This window comes from Ambystoma mexicanum, chromosome 12 (genome assembly GCF_040938575.1).
Source record: "Ambystoma mexicanum isolate Mex_15411 chromosome 12, UKY_AmexF1_1, whole genome shotgun sequence".
In the NCBI taxonomy this organism is placed as follows: domain Eukaryota; kingdom Metazoa; phylum Chordata; class Amphibia; order Caudata; family Ambystomatidae; genus Ambystoma; species Ambystoma mexicanum.
This window is the reverse complement of record NC_090936.1, coordinates 2,192,259-2,209,440: the sequence shown is the minus strand read 5'-3', so window position 1 is coordinate 2,209,440 and position 17,182 is coordinate 2,192,259. Positions and strand designations below refer to the sequence as shown.

Genomic DNA, 17,182 nt, shown 5'->3' with positions numbered 1-17,182 from the left:
TATCACACTCAGAATCCCTGATGTCTCATACTAAGCAAGGAATACCCTTCATGCCCCATCTCAGATCATAGCCACCAATGTCCTTGATGTACAATAGTATGAAACGGCTCTTAAAAACATGTATACAGAGGATTTGAAGCGGTCTTTCTTAAGAGACAACCCCTTACACCATGAACATCACAGGCTATTATTCAGAGCAAACAAAATATGGTTACCTTCACATGCTTCTCAAGCCATCCTGTTACAACGGTGCCATGATATTGCTAGGGGCTGGACATTTTGGTATAAAAAAGACCCAAGAGAAGATTGAACGATATGCCTGGTGGGAAGGCTGGCGGAAGGACTTGGTGGACTATGTTCAAGGATGTGGCACTTGTGCTCGATCCAAGGTGCCCCGTCATAAAACGATGCCAATATTACACCATGTACCCATTGCTTCAGGTCCTTGGAAAGGAAGCTCGATGGATTTCATTATGGATCTCTGTGAGGAACCAGAAGGTGTCTCACCTGCTAGTCCCTGGGGATCTGTCGTCCAGGTGGCCAGGACACAGCCATCACTTTTGGATCCAGTTCCTGGGGATGGACCAGTGCTGGAGGATCACATGGGTGAGGTGTCTTCGTGAAGTGGGACTGGGACACCTGATGCCGAGATGCAGTATCCCCCTTTCCTGTAACACCTTTACCCCATCCTACCCGATCAGTTATTTAGAAACTGCACCCCCCTGTCCCTGTTTCCCTTCACGGGCACTTTCTCACGGACAGCCTGCTCTGAGAGAAAACACTCATACCCGAGTATTGTACCTGACCTTTCCTATTGCTGTGGTCGGGCAAGGTCAGGCAATTACTGGTGATCACTCACACCTTACTTCCATTAAACTTCCCTACACGGATAAAAGGTGTAGCACGAGAGCGCACAATGAGCGAGGCTAAGCACACAAAGGAACAGCAGTTTCGAGAAGGCAGCTGAACGAGGGGAGAAAGACGGCAACCAAGAAGGGCTTGCAAGGAGCGAAATAGCCCTGACCTTTCCGGCAAGAAACCATTACTTTCAAGAACTATGCAGATCAGAAAGCGGAATCCTGCATTGTGTGTCGTAGATACCAAAGGCCCTCCCCCGTAGCTGACCAAGTCGGGAGGAGCAGCAGCCGCTGTGGTACCGTCCTTGGCTCCAAGAACGATGTAGCGCCAGAGAGATCAACATAGCCGGTGAGTTGCGGAGGCCGATGCAGGACCGGTCTGTGTTGAAGTCCAGCAGGAACGAACATTGTTAAATGAGTGTGATGAAAGATGCGAGTAAAGCTAAATTGCTAATGAATGTTTGACCTTTGAGAAGGAAAGATACGATACAAGTGACTGAGTGATCGGCGCTGCGTGGTTGCTCAATCAAAGATCTTTGTAAAGATATCCAGCCAAGAAGTGCCAGAAAGGAAGGCAAAAACATTGTGTGAAGTGAATCGAAGTGGTCCTGTGACGGTTAAGCAAAACAGCCCATTCGAAAGTCTTTGATTTTTGATATCAAGAGGAAAACCTAGAATGGGAGATTGCATGGTCCGAGCCTGAAGGAGGGAGACCAAATGTGAATATTGTGCTAAAGGGATCAGAGCCCGAACGAGGGAAACCAGTTGTTAACATTGTGGTAAAAAGTATGCAAGCCTGAAGGAGGGAGACCCATGATGAATATTGGAAACGAGAACTTGTACATGTGAAAACCCTGACAACAAAGGAACTTTGGTGTTTGTAACGACAGGCCCTCTGCAGACATAGGATGCTTTGGCAAAAGGCCCTGATACCTGTGTTTTGAACTGTATCCTTGTGGCAGAGAAGCCAGAGTGTGTGCAAAGCTCGAACGTGCCGCCTTGCCCTGAGCTGAAAACGTGGGGAAGGGAAGCCAACTGCTCAACTATCCTGACATAATATTTCTTGAACACTTTCTTTTTGTATACACTATTGTCCCACACCATTTTGTATTTGGAAGTAAGGATTGGCAATAGGTTTATTAGTATAGGCCCTTTTACTTTGACAGACTCCACTAGGACTGCGTTGTTGTTATTTGGTGGTCGTAGCTTGCTCCCATCCTTAGGTTTAGATAGGTGTTCAATCAACCCATTGAAGTTCAGTAAACGCCCTTGAACTGTGATCACGTGTCTGTCTTGGTACCATGCTTTCCATACATCTCCCTCCAGTGCAAGACATGACCACTATACTAACTATTATCGATTTATTCATGAAATTAGCACGTTTTATTTTGGTACCACAAAAGCCCACTGCTTGTAGTGTCGCTCATCTTTTTGTATCTTATATCTTTCGTCTGCATAGACTTTCAGAATCCATCCTCAGTGACTGGGTAACAGTTTGTATCTTGCTTCTGGAAAGTGATGAGTAGACTGTTAGGAATCGAATTAAGATATTCATCAGCATATCACTCCCAGAGTGATGGGCGAACAGAAGTCATTGGGCAATACCTACGTTGTTATGCCACACAAAGAAATGAGGATGGAATCACAATGTTACCTTTAGCAGAATTCTCCTACAATGATTCCCATCATACTATTTCAGAGACCCCTTTCCATATGGGTTCCATCCCATCTCTATTCCTATCTCCACTCCTCGCGTTGCTGCCATTCCAGCAGCAGCAGAACGTCTGCGACAGTTACATGGTGGATGCCTAACGGCCTCCAAATCTCTAAAACGTGCCCAAGAAATGGGCCAAAAATATGCTGATATCAAAAGAAGTGCGCCTCCCTCATATCAACATGATCAAGTATGGTTATCCACGAAGCATATCCACATTCCTTCATGTGCAAACAAATGGAAACATACATATATCAGACCTTTTTCCTATAAGCAAAGTTCTCAATCCTGTAGCAATGAAACTGACATTCCCAGACCATTATTGGATGCATCCTGTCTTTCATGGTTCCTTCCTGAAACCACTCACTATTTCAAAGACTTATGGTTCTCGGCACTGCCTCCAACCCCCTGCAGTATGTCTGCAGTGTGTCTACTGCTCAATGCCTTAACTTGCCTTTCCCACACCTGTATATTCACTGCATCACTTGTATATATCCGTATATTTAAGTCACATGTTTATGTATTGGTCTGTATATATTATGCCTTTACCTGCTATTATGTCTGTAATGAAATGATGCGCCCGGTTGCCCTTGGGCCTGGTGCGCTATATAAATAAATAAAATACTAAAAATACTAAATGCAGGACGAGTTTGAGCTAAAGAAGATTCTAGACTCTCGTCGGTGAGTAATAATAATTCAATATCTGATCGACTGGGCGGGCTGTGGTCCTGAAGACGGGTCTTGGATCTCGGCCAAAAATGTGTTTGCGCCTGCCTTGATACATTAATGTCATTGTTTTTTCCTTGAGAAACCTGGTGGGGGGAGGGTATCTTGGCCCTGTGTATGATGAGAGGTGCCTTACGAGGGGACCTACTATTAGGAAACGCTTATCTGAAAAACCGGTGCGAGCCCGTGGCAGCCCCTTTGGACTCAACAGCATTTTGCATGAGCTGCAACATTACAAGTGCCCATGTCAGGATCCCTCCTCAGCGGATGCGATCACTATACTAAGCCCGCCGCCACACATTTCAAGGTGGCCACCTGACATCCCATTCCAGGACAGCCAGTGGGGAAACAAGCGTCCATCAGACGGCATAGTAATTTCCCTTCAGGATAAATAACAGAAACGAGCCGTGGTTTCTTATCTTGCAAACCTTTGGTGGATCCGGACTACTTAGCATGTTTCTTTTGTTCTTTTTCTTACATTTTGGATTGGACTATTGCACAGCAGTATCGGTGGACTGCCAGTTTTTAGTTTGAATGAAAAGCCTCTTTTGTTGAACAGCAGACGTACTTGCATTGATTGGCTTTCCCATTCACAGGGGCTTTCCTATTCACAGGTAACTATATGGACATACAAGACCATAGCAGGAATAATTCAGACTTGCGTCACCCTCCAGTTTCATCTACTATCAACAGTGATCCCTGTCTACTTATACCAATGTCCAACGCCCTCCAATCCTAAAAGGCCTTTGGGGAAAGTGAGGAATTCCGAGCTCCTGTAATCCCCTTTGTGGGGATCTGTGTTCCTTCCCAATTCCTATAAGGTTATTAGCCATATGGCTACTGAGAGTTCAGGTTAGTGGGTCACTTCATCTGAAACCTAACACCAACTCTGCGCTAGATTCAAGGGAAGTGACTTGGATTTCCATTCTCCTTGTCGTCCCCCATTTTGGTTCTCATATATACTTGATGCATGGATTGCCGCAGGATTTAAAAACTTAGGGGGTATTTGTAATGTTTGGAGGGCAGTTGGCATACTTTTGGAGGGGAAAGTATACCTTTTGGAGCGGCAGGAGGTACTTCCGGTGGAAGAGGAGTGTGGCGGGTCAGGCGGAGGATGCAGGCACTGGATGACAATTTCACTTGGTATATTTTAAATAATAAGAAAGGCCTAACCTTCCCTGTTGCCATGTGGGTCTTTCCAGCCTATATAAATAAGTTTGTCTGTCCATCGTCAGCAAGTCGTCAAAATGGAAAAAGCTGCTGTCCAAAAAAACGAATTCTACCTGACCCTCCAACTATGCTAACAAAATAAGTTCAGGCGAATGGCTCCCTTCTCCTGATGTCTTTTCTTGCAATGTTTTCTCCTTTGCTTCAAACTTCTTATTAGTAGGCTAATTTTAAATAGTCTCTTAACCCTTTCTGTACATGTTTGTGTAACTCTTTTACAAGTTCTTTGGGCTTTCAGTCCCCTTTAGGGATTTACTTCCAGGTATCCCTTTTAACTCTCTTATCCTTTGTTCCACACTGATGTACCTGTAACATATATTTTCGTAGACTGGATATGCTTTCTTGGAAGTTATTGTGCCCCCTCTCCTGAATGGGGTTGTCTTGTATATCTATTCCCACATAGCCTTCACTTGTCACTTCATAGAGTTCTCTTTCTCTCATTGGAGTATTTGACCCCTTTTTCCTAGGGAATTTGTGGCCCACTCGTAATGCTCTATTTCCCACTCTTATTGTTTTTCTTTTTCTCACATTATCGTTCCGTTTCATCAACTTTACTGTCTTGCCAATTTCACTGGTACGAGTTTCTCTCGTTACATAGTGTTTCCCCGCCAGCCTCTCTGGTCTGTTCTCCCGGTTACCTTGGAATCTGCGGGGGGAACGCTCTGGTTCTTTTTGGTTGTTCTAGTTCTTTGTTTTCTGCTTTTCTCTGGCATCTCGCTCCTCCCTCTGCACGGACATGTACCACTGGGGTTAAGCGGGTGGTTTGCTGATTTTTCAGTGTAGTGGTTTTGGGGTATTTGGACGGACACCCTGCCCACCACAAAGTTGCTGTGGTCACGCCACCACTGGCACATAGGCCCCCTTCTCCTCTGCTTCTCTCTATGTACCAACGCTGGGTTTCCAGCATTTTGCTCTCTCTTGGATCAAATCTGAAACTAGCAGGTTCTGCGGCTCTCCTTGGCTCCGTCTCTCAGGTTTGATGCCGTCAAGGAGGCTTCCCCAGTTGTCGTACACATCTCTCTGCTTAGCCTCATCTGTGTGTGTGCTCGGCCCCTAGTCTCTTGATCTCAGTTAAATGAAGGTCTCCTTTTAAAGAGACAGATCTTCTTTCATGTTGGCAACAGTGTTTTCAGTTTGTCTTCAGCAAAGTCCGAGTGTTGTGCTGTCCTTCACATCTGATAGTCCCCTGTATGCCACAGAGAGACCCTCACGGGAACAGGAGTCCTTGTTCCATAAGAGGGATTTTCTCCCAATGAGGTCCCACTTGCCCAGATCGCTGGGGCTGGGTATTGCGAAGCTGGCTCACCTTTCTAACCTTAAAGGGGGCTGTTAGGTAGAATTTACATTTCTTTGCTAATTCCCTTGAACCTTAGAGACCCCCAGCTCTTTTGCAGGACTTTAGGACTTTTCAAATGTTATCCTGTAGTGAGGGAGCCCTTTTTTCACTTATGTATTTTGATCTGATTTGGATTATCGGTTTCCTTTGTTTTTTGATCTGACAAACTCTAGAGGCATCTACTTTTTACATGGTGACACACAGCACCTTCAGTGCAGTGTCACAGAGAAATCCTTTAGATTTCTCCGAAGGTTTAAATATCTTTTCTTGTGAGAACTACTTACCTTTTCTCTCTGTAGATCCAGCACACCCCATCGTATGTGGAGTGCTAGGGGGGTTAATTAGTAGCCCCTTTTTCTACTTACTCATGTAACATTTTTTTATGTAAACCTCACTACTTTAAATGGCTGGTGGCAGTGGTTTCATTTTCCTACCATTCTGCTTTTCTACCACAGGCTGAATCCTCAGATGCAGTATAGCACCCATGGGTGACTATTGTCAAAATGGCCCCGGTCGTCTTTTTTCATCATTTCTTGCTTGTGAGGTCTTTTTTGGTTTTGACTCTGCGTGCCAAACCAGGTTTAAGCCCTTAGGTCGTTTTGCCTTTGGCGGGCTTCAGTACTAAAAACCGCCTCTGGCTCCAGTGTGTCTGGCAGGACAGGAAGTGAGGGAAGTGCCCAAAACTCCCCTGTCCTTAGTCTCCTTGGTTACCTGAATGCACTCAGTCTTGACAGCCACCCTGCTGTGACCGACAGCTAGGCTGTGCATGAATGGGAGACACCTTCTTAAAAGGCGAGGCTTTGTGGACTGAAGGAAGTCGACCACTGGATGAAACACCCGATGAAGGAATCGTGATGAGAAGCTTGCTGCATCCTCCTGGACCATTGAACTGCCCAGTGAAGCCCTGCTGCTGTGCTGAAACTCCTTTTCCAAATTGACAAGAGAAGCTCCGGAAAGGAAGACTTCTTCCCTTGGGTTAGTGGGACCAACTGACCCAGAGACAAACTCTGCTGGAAGTCCTTCCCCAACTGGCTGTACTTCTTTGCTGCTGCTGCAACCGAGTGCCAGGGGTTGAGAAATCCGTAGTCCAGTGCAACATCTATAAGCTGACCAAAAGCTCCAGGAGTCTCCTGAGGATGCTCCCAAAGCAGGACAACCCAAGCTCGAGTCACCTCACCAGAGGGCTGGACTCAAGGAGTGAAGGAAGCCCAACCGGTGTCCAAGATCCGCGGTGGTGCTGCTTACCGCGTGCTGAAACCACAAAGTACTGCTGCATTGAAAAGAGCCCGTAGCTGCCGCCGACCTCCGAGCTGCTGTGCAGGAGTCCTCCAGACGTCCTCCCTTTTTGTCCCCACGACTGAGGCCCAAGAACTGTCATGATTCTTGGTCCTCATGTCCCCAGCCCTCCAAGATGTCAGGCTGGAGCCAGGCCACGATCACCTACATGGCCCTCAAGGGCCTCTCCATCCCTCCAAAGACCCACTTGGAGTCAGACTTGGCGCTTGTGGCACCAGACTCACTCCCATAGGATAACATTGGGGATTGGACTTGTAGTGCATTGATGGGGACAAGATGGATGCCCCCACATATTTCGGTTCCCAGAACTGCATGTGCAGTCTAGTCTTTTGGGTGTGGTTCAGCCCAGAGACACCTGGGATACCCAGAGACTATTTAAGCCACACCCAGGCTGAGAAACATGCTTTGTGTTTTCTGCACCTGCAGCGTGACACTCGCCGTGTTCGGATCGGTCTCCAGTAGACCTGCATCTTTCTTCTGCGCTCAGCTCCTGCAAGAACAAGAACACCGTTATGAACAGCCTTACATTTTGCCGCTTCTGCCCATCATTCATCCCTCCTTCTGTTCTGCGGGCATCTTCGGCGGTGTCATTCCCATCCCGATATGCTGCTTCCTAAGGAAAAGGGAAAAGAACAGGAAAAAAGGCATTAGTAAGCATTCTGCAAATATTCGCTCATTTTTAAATACTGTACGAGCTTCAAACGCTTACCATAATCCCAGCCGCTCTGGGGGAACTCTGTCTCCGGAACTTCTCATCCATCTGCAAGAGGGAAAAGACACTCCAGGTTAGCGTGGAAACATCTAGAAGCGCCGCATACCACGCTTACTTACCGCATTTGTTCTTCATAACTAGCATCCACGCTGAAAACGTCGCAGCACCTAAAAGACACAGAAAAAGAACTCGGTTCAATACAAATACGAAAGGGGTGCATCGCGCATCGCGCTCACTCGCCTTCAGCGCTACTCAACTCAGCAGCACGCCGCCATCCCCGGACGCCGGCCATCATCTAAGGAAGGAAAGGAACGAAGTTAGAGACCTGTCCAAAAGACTCATTATCCTTACCTGTCGGACTCTTGCCAGTGAAGTAACTAGGCAGCAACGAGCCTGCATCAATCAACGCGCCCCTGCGCTGAAAGCAGGATGTAGAGCACACTATCCAAGAAAACAAGGCCCAGTCTCCAGTCGAATAGCCTCCAGGGAAGGGTTCAAGGTCGTAAGAGGTCAGAACAGGCTGAGTGACGTCCCCGTGGATACCAGGCGAGCGTTGCAGAACACAAAGCCTCACATCAAAATCCACCTGGGCGTCATGGAAACGTCAGAAACCGACCAGTTACCCCACATGTTGGGGCAGCTACGTTCCGAAGTACATGCAGCCAGGCAGGAGACCAACACCCTGAGGAGAGAGCTGATAGAAGCCAAAGAATGCACTGATGATTTAAGCCGGCAACTTCTCCAGTCACAAGCAGGGCATGCACTATTGCCGGGAAGCGTGCCCTCGATGCCAGCGCCATCAGCCAATCCCGTTCAGATAACCCCTCCTGGGGCAGTTCCCTTGGCCCCGCCCGAACGATTTACGGGGGATTCCAAGGGGTTTGCAACGTTCATGAACCAGTGCCGCCTGCACTTCCTTTGTAGGCCAGAGGCCTTTCCGAATGACCAATCACAGGTCGCTTTTCTGCTATCCTACCTGAGTGGTAGCGCCGCGGAATGGTCTGTACCCTTTGTGGCCCAAGACGATCCTTTGCTGCATGACTTCAGGGGATTTCAGCAGGAGATGGAAAAGCTGTTCGCCCGTCGTACTCATGGGCAGGCATTAGACAACAAACTTCTGTCCCTATGCCAAGGGAATCAAGACCTATTAACATACATAGCCACGTTCAATAGGCTCGTAGTTCAAGCAGAATGGCCAGTGGAGAAGAGGACCACGTTATTTCATCGGGATTGCGGGGGGAGCTCAAGGATGTTCTCGCACAAGTAGTGAACCCCCGAAAGACTGCTCAGAATTCATTGACCTTGTTGTTCAACTGGATCATAGGTTGCAGGACCGAAGAGCAGATCGAACCAGACCGCCCTATGTATGTGCGTTCAAAGGACAATACTGCCCGAACAACGGGGTTCAGGAGAACCAATACAAATCAGGGGGGGGGGGTCAGATCCCCCTTGACTAAAGGGATAAAAGGAGACAGCAGCAGTTATGTCTGTGGAAGGTCAGGTCATTTCCTTAAAGAGTGCCCTGTGAAGCCACCGAGGAGGACGGTAGGGGCCACGGACAAGTAAGATACCATCAAGGAATCAGAAAAATCCCCAGCCTGGCAAGTGTAGGGGTCCACTTGTCGAGCGAAGAAAGTGAACTACAGACCTCCCATTTTTCTGTGGTCTTGATCAATCACCAACAACCATCTCGGATGCACGTAGTAAGAGTGTACATAGACAGTGGAGCCATTGGGAATTGCCTCGACCAGGATCTTGCAGCAAAGATGGGGGTTCCGTTACGCCTTAAATCAACCACCGACACCGTTACCACTGTTGACGTCACGGAAATAGCTTCTGGTCCAGTATCCCAATGCACTGCAGCTTTAACCCTTCTGTGCCAGGATGGACACCAAGAATCTATCGTTTTCGACCTCATTAAGGCACCACAGTTCCGGTTGATTTTGGGAATGCCATGGTTGGTAGCTCACAATCCCCGAATTGATTGGCGAGCAAAAGAATTGGCCTTTCCCGAGACTTGCACCCACACATGTTATCGCCAAGAGAAACGACCAATAGACGCCAGAACCTCCATGCTTGCGACTGTGGCAATCGGCACCCTACCAAGTGAATACCAGGACTTTCAAGATGTCTTTCAGAAAGGACAGGCTAATACCCTGCCACCGCATAGACCATACGATTGCCAAATTGACCTGATACCCGGCGCATAAATCACTTGTGGGCGAATTTACGCACTCACGGAACCAGAAAACGAGCACCTGAAGGCCTATCTTGACCAATAACTGGCCAATGGGTCATCCGTCCCTCGAAGTCTCCAGCAGCCAGTCCTCTATTCTTCGTACCGAAAAAGGAGGGGGACTTGAGAACATGCATCGACTATCGTGCACTTAACCAGATTACCGTAAAAAAAAACGCTACCCCCTGCCACTGATCCATGAATTGCTTGATAAAGTCAAAGATGCCCAAATCTACACAAAACTAGACGGGAGGGAGGAATATCAGCTTGTTCGCGTAAAACAGGGGGACGAATGGAAAACCGCTTTTCGCACCAAATACGGCTTGTACGAATATTTGGCCTTTGCAACGCGCCTGCTGCATTTCAATACTTCATGAACGATGTCCTATGGGAATTGATTGATGTCTGTGCTCTAGTGTACAGCGACGATATCCTACTACAGGGGTGCACAACTGATTTTGACAGAGGGCCGAAAGTACCTTACATGAGGGCTATAGTGGGCCGAAAAGTAAATGTGGGCGGGGCGGTAGGCGTGGCGTGGCAGGAGGCTTTTTAAACCCCCAATTTGTACTAAACACATGGAAAAAGAATGTTTTTGAGGGGTAACGATTTTTATTTGCATTTCAAACTTACATTTTGTACTACACATTTTCCATTGTTATAATTTATTTCTATTTGGTTATTGTATCTCGCATGTTTAGTTAACTTATATATATTTTATTGACCCTAGATTGGACATGCCGTTATTTTGGCCTGCTACAGTTTGCTATTTGGGTTGCCCAAGAGGAGTATGGCCTTTATTGAGTCAGGCTTCCTCAAAAAGCCAAAGATGAACATCTCCTAACTGTGCCTGTTTTAGCTTTATTATTGGGTTCACTCTTGGAGTGCAACACTATGCCCCATGTCCCTCACCCCCAACCAAACACTATGCCCCATGGCCCCCTCACATCCAACCAAACATTATGCCCCATGGCACACTCACCCCCAACCAAACACTATGCCCCATGTCCCTCACCCCCAACCAAACCCTATGCCCCTTGGCCCCCTCACCTCCAACCAAACACTATGCCCCTTGGCCCCCTCACCCACCAAGCAAACACTATGCCCCATGGCCCCCTCACCCCCAAGCAAACACTATGCCCCATGGCCCCCTCACCCCCAAGCAAACACTATGCCCCATGGCCCACTTACCCCCAACCAAACACTATGCCCCATGGCCCCCTACCAAACACTATGCCCCATCTCCCTCACACCCAACCAAACACTATGCCCCAGGGCCCCCTTACCCCCAACCAAACACTATGCCCCATGGCCCCCTCACCCCCAACCAAACACTATGCCCCCTCACCCCCAACCAAACACTATGCCCCAGGGCCCCCTTACCCCCAACCAAACACTATGCCCCATGGCCCCCTCACCCCCAACCAAACACTATGCCCCATGGCCCCCTACCAAACACTATGCCCCATCTCCCTCACCCCCTACCAAACACTATGCCCCATGGCCCCCTCACCCCCAACCAAACACTATGCCCCATGGCCTCCTCACCCCCAACCAAACACTATGCCCCATGGCCCCCTCACCCCCAACCAAACATTATGCCCCATGGCCCCCTCACCCCCAAGCAAACACTATGCCCCAGGGCCCCTCACCCCCAAGCAAACACTATGCCCCAGGCCCCCCTTACCCCCAACCAAACACTATGCCCCAGGGCCCCGTTACCCCCAACCAAACACTATGCCCCATACAGACCCGAACCCCCACCCCCAACTCAGCACACACACAAACATGCACCCATACAGACCCGAACCCCCACCCCCCCAACTCCAAACCACCACCCCCCAACTCCAAACCTCCACCCCCCAAATCAGCACACACACACACACACACACACACAAGCACCCAACCAGACCCGAACCCCCACCCCCCAACTCAGCACACTCTCAAACATGCAAACATAGACCCAAACCACCACCCCCAACTCAGCACACACACAAACATGCACCCATACGGACCCGAACCCCCCACCCCCCCAACTCCAACCCCCATCCCCCAAATCAGCACACACAAGCACCCAACCAGACCCGAACCCCCACCCCCCAACTCAGCACACTCTCAAACATGCAAACATACAGACCCAAACCCCCACCCCCCAACTCAGCACACACACAAACATGCACCCATACAGACCCGCCCCCCCCACCCCAAATCAGCACACACACAGACCCGAACCCCCCACCCCCAACTCAGCACACACACAAACATGCACCCATACAGACCCGAGCCCCCCCACCCCCCAACTCAGCACACAAAAATCATTCAAATCAAAACATTCATACACATCCGACAACTCCCCCACCCCCGCATCTCAACATACACACAAAAAACATTAAAATCCAAACATTCATACACATCTGACACCCCCCCACCCCCGCATCTCAACATACACACAAAAAATATTACAATCCAAACATTCATACACATCCGACACACATCCGACACCACCCCACCATCTCAACATACACACAAAATACATTCAAATCCAAACATTCATACACATCCGACACACATCCAACACCCCCCACATCTAACATACACACAAAATACATTCAGATCCAAACATCCGACACACATCCGACCCCCCCCTCGCAACATACACACACAAACATAAAGCAAAACAGACCCGACACACAAACACAAACAGAGCACTTACCGGAGACGTGCTGGAAGGCAGGCAGGTAAGCGGCAGGTAAGCTGGAATCGTACTATGGCTGGCGTGGTCCAAGGCTGAAATGCCTTCCGGCATCAAGCCTTATGGACCACGCCAGCCGTAGTGCTGGCCCTCCATTGGTGCAGCACACACGCATTACGTGGCTCGTAGGAGCGACGTGGTGCGTGTGTGTGCTGAGCCAATGAGGGCCAGTGTTTTGTCCTGCCCGGAAGACAACAAAGACTTTCCTAATGGAGGGCGGCCGCGGGCCGCCCTCCATTAGGAAAGTCTTTGTGCCTCGCGGGCCGGACAAAAGAGCATGGCGGGCCGCAACTGGCCCGCGGGCCGTATGTTGTGCACCCATGTCCTAGTATATTCCGCATCAAAGCAGACCACGTTAAACACGTCCGATCCGTATTGGAGAAACTCTGTCAACACCAGCTGTACGCCAAGCTCAAAGTGCTCATTCCACGTCTCGGAGGTGGAATTCCTGGGCTTTATTCTCAGCCCGAATGGAATCCGAATGGATGTACACAAAGTAGATGCTCTCCTGAACTGGCCATACCCAAATTCATTCAAGGGGGTTCAAAGTATGCTGGGTTTTGCAAACTTCTACCGCCGGTTTATCCCAGGATTTTCGCAAATCGTGCATCCCATCACGTCATTACTAAGGAAAAGCAACAAAAAGTTCCAGTGGACAACCGAAGCCGAGGAGGCTTTCCAGGAACTCAAAGCAAGATTCACATCTGCCCCAATCTTACGCCACCCTCGTGCTGATCTCCCATACCTGGTGGAAACGGACGCTTCAAGCATGGCTATGGGAGCCGTCCTCTCACAAAAGGACCCCGAATCGGGACAGTTACACCCTGTTGCCTTCTGGTCGCGTAAATTCACACCCCCTGAACTCAATTACACTATCATAGACAAAGAACTCCTGGCCAATAAGTCCGACTTTAAGCCATGGCAGCACTACCTCTTGGACGCCAGACACACAATCACTGTAATAACTGACCACCGGAACCTCCAGTACCTAAAAAAGGCCAAGGCCCAATCCTCACGACAACTGTGTTGGGCTCTTTTTTTTTTTTTGCTGAATATGACTACATGATTACATTTCGACCAGGGGTGAAATACGGGAAGGCCGATGCCCTTTCCCGTATGGGAGTGGAAGAGCAAGGGTATCAGACCCCTGACCCAATAGCAATCATCCCGAGTGACGAGCGCCTAGGAATTACATGAAGAAATCCAAAACCTGATGAGTCCGGAGCAATTACAAGCGTGGAGTGCACAAGGAGAACATTACATGATAAAAGATCAGTTGCCCTACTTCAGGAATCGTTTATTCTTACCAAACCAAGAACTACGAGAACAAGTCATGTCCGGTTATCATGATTCCTTGATCAAGGGCCACCCCGGAATCACTAAAACCCTAGCCAAGGTAGAATGAAATTATTGGTGGCCCACGTGGCGTAAAGACATTATCCAATTCATCCTATCTTGTGGAGTGTGTGCTCAAAACAAGTAATCCAAACAGAAACCGGCTGGGCTATTACAACCATTGGAAATCCCACCAGCACCCTGGCACACGTTGTTCCTCGATTTTTATTACTGACTTAACACCCAGTCAAGGGTTTAACACTATTCTTGTGGTCTATTTTCAAAAATGGCACATTTCATTCCTCTTAAGGGGCTCACAAAAGCTTCCACTCTGGCAAAGGTATTTCTTGAAGGCATCGTACGGCTCCATGGGTTTCTTTCAGTTTTGCTCTCAGACCGAGGTACTCAATTTGTATCTAACTTCTGGAGAAAATGCTGCTCTATGGCCCAGATCGACATCCGGCTATCCACCAGTCACCATCCCCAAACGGATGGTCAAACTGAGAGGACAAATCAGACGCTCGAGCAGTATCTGTGTTGCATGTTACACCAAGCTGAAGGAAGCTGGTTCGACCTATTATGGATAGCTGAATATGCTGATAATAATTCCCTACACACCAGCACTGGGCAGACACCCTTGTATGGCAGGCACCCAAGTACTTCTGAGTTGGACGTTCCTACAACCCTGGAAATGCCAGCAGTCAAAACCTTGCACACGACCACTTCTCAAACCTTTAAAAGGGAAGCTGAACACCTACTTCAAGCTAAGAATCGCCAAAAGAAGTTTGCTGATCAACACCGAGCAAAGGCCCCCAACTACCAAGTGGGAGACAAAGTTTGGCTGGCCGTCTAAACACGTGTCCATTAAAGGAACCCAAACTTTCCGTCCAAGATACCTGGGTCCATTCACTGTCACCTCCGTGATAAATCCTGTGGCGGTCAGACTAGCTTTGCCGTCAAACATGCAGATTCATCCTGTGTTCCACGTGTCTCTCCTTAAACCTGTTCAACCTGGGACCCGGGTAGCAACGCCACCGCAGCCAGTAGCAGTCGCCGGGGAGCCAGAATACGAAGTCAAGGACATCCTAGATTCAAAGTACGTCAGATCCAAATTATACTACTTAGTAGACTGGAAGGGGTATGGTGGAAAAGAACAGGAAAAAAGGCATTAGTAAGCATTCTGCAAATCTTCGCTTATTTTTAAATACTGTACGAGCTTCAGACGCTTACCTGAATCCCAGCCGCTCTGGGGGAACTGTCTCTGGAACTTCTCATCCATCTGCAAGAGGGAAAAGACACTCCAGGTTAGCGTGGAAACATCTAGAGGCGCCGCATACCGCGCTTACTCACCGCATTTGTTCTTCATAACCGGCATCCACGCTGAAAACGTTGCGGCACCTAAAAGACACAGAAAAAGAACTCAGTTCAATATACGAAAGGGGCACATCGCACTCACTCACCTTCAGCGCTACTCATCTCAGCAGCACGCCGCCATCCCCGGACGCCGGCCATCATCTAAGGAAGGAAAGGAACGAAGTTAGAGACCTGTTCAAAAGACTCATTATACTTACCTGTTGGACTCTTGCCAGTGAAGTAACTAGGCAGCAACGAGCCCGCATCAATCAATACGCCCCTGCGCTGAAAGCAGGATGTAGACTACACTATCCAAGAAAACAAGGCCCAGTCTCCAGTCGAATAGCCTCCAGGGAAGGGTTCGAGGTCGTAAGAGGTCAGAACAGGCTGAGTGACGTCTCCGTGGATACCAGGTGAGCATTACAGGAACTACAACACTGCAACCAAGACAGAAGCCAGCAGGATCCTCTTCTTCTAACCCAAGGTACTGTGCTGACTAAGGGGTGCTGACCTGTTTGTCTGTAGCTTGCTTGTCTCTTTTGAGATTTGCAGTAGCTACTTCTAGAGTTGATCTCAGCTCTAACTTTCACAAGTATAACAGCTTGTGGCCCAACAGTGATTTTCTACAACAAACTCTAACTTTGTGCGATAGTTTTTGCTATCTAAGAAGTGCCTCAGCTCCATAGACTTTGCTCCAATTGGCTTTGGCTGTCCTGTATCCCTGCAGGCTCTTCTAGTCCATTGACTTTGTTTCTAACTGTCCCTCATGGGTGATACTTTGGTTGTTAACTAATATTACTGGGAAAGGTTTTATCAAGATTTCATTGGGGGATTTAAAAGTGCTCACATGCTCTGAGAACCTGTTTAACCTTTTTCCTTCCCTTAACCTTTCCTTTTTACCTATCTCAGAATTTTACCAAGTACAAAAGTGATATATAAATGCCATTAAATGCCATTACTGTCCTAGTTGGTGAAGTCACCTCAGGGTGTAGGAAGTCTGTATTAAGCATCTCTAAAGAGTATCTACTGGTCTTGATTCTAAGAACGTATTTTGAAGTGTATTTTCATTGTTGCACATTGCCCTTTTTAAAGAATGCTTATTTAAAACTGACCGTTAAATAATTATTTTACTAGAACACCTTGAGTGCAAGTGTTCCTTGGATACTTGTATTGGTGGATTTCATTGCTACAGCTCACATTTACCCCTCTTGAGATGTCTGGCTGCTCAGTGACACTACCAACTTGTGTAGTACAGATCTATACCAATAGGTGGCTTACCTAATACCAAGAGGACAAGGGTGGTCTAGTCTCCCACAGGGTTACTACTCCAATTCTTGTCTCCAGGGGCGCACCCACCAGTCCCCTCCAGGGAGAAGGATCAAATTACCTCGATTCATCACAGGGGCTGGGGGCGGTTACCATAGCTATCAAAACGGTCTCCATAGGGCAGAGCTTTTCTTAACTGGGCAGGGTGTTGAACCATGTGTTGGAGTTCTAGGGGGTATCAAGAACTGTAATGGACATAGAATCTAATTCCTAGTGTTGTGATATGCTCTACATAGAATCTCTAGAATCTTTTTTTTTAAATTTTAAATTTTTTAAAACATTTTTTTAAACATCTTGTACTAAATATTTGCT

The 17,182-nt window shown here is 48.1% G+C and overlaps 1 protein-coding gene across 5 annotated transcripts in view; it reads left to right on the top strand.

The window, feature by feature from the left end:
• The window catches only part of UPF2 (UPF2 regulator of nonsense mediated mRNA decay), a 766,220-nt gene that overhangs the window by 94,065 nt on the left and 654,973 nt on the right, over positions 1 to 17,182 (top strand). The gene's annotated exons all lie outside the window — the stretch shown is intronic.